Here is a 340-nt window from a genome sequence, read left to right as displayed (position 1 = left end):
AAATATAATACATTCCTGCCACTAAAGGTCACCATTGCCTCAGTAAATCATTCTCTTCCAGTCCCCACGACAGTGAGTCGAAGACCAGGGATTTATAGGAGGCCATATTCTAAATCTTTCTGATTGTAGACCCAGAAAGGGCAGGGTGAAGACACTCCCAGGCAGAGATCATTGCTGGTTTTGTTTTTTGTGGGGAGGAATCTTTTTTTAATGTTAGCCCACGCCTTTTTAAGAGAAGAGACCCTCTAAACCAGCAATATTCTCCCCAGAAATTCAGCTTAAGGACATCATCTAAAAAAAAGAAGAGAAAAAAGCTCTATGCAGGAAATTGTTGACTACA

The sequence above is a fragment of the Propithecus coquereli genome, unplaced genomic scaffold (assembly GCF_000956105.1).
Source record: "Propithecus coquereli isolate 6110/MARCELLA unplaced genomic scaffold, Pcoq_1.0 Scaffold349, whole genome shotgun sequence".
Taxonomy (NCBI): domain Eukaryota; kingdom Metazoa; phylum Chordata; class Mammalia; order Primates; family Indriidae; genus Propithecus; species Propithecus coquereli.
The sequence above is the reverse complement of the archived record's forward strand: the minus strand, read 5'-3'. Positions refer to the sequence as shown.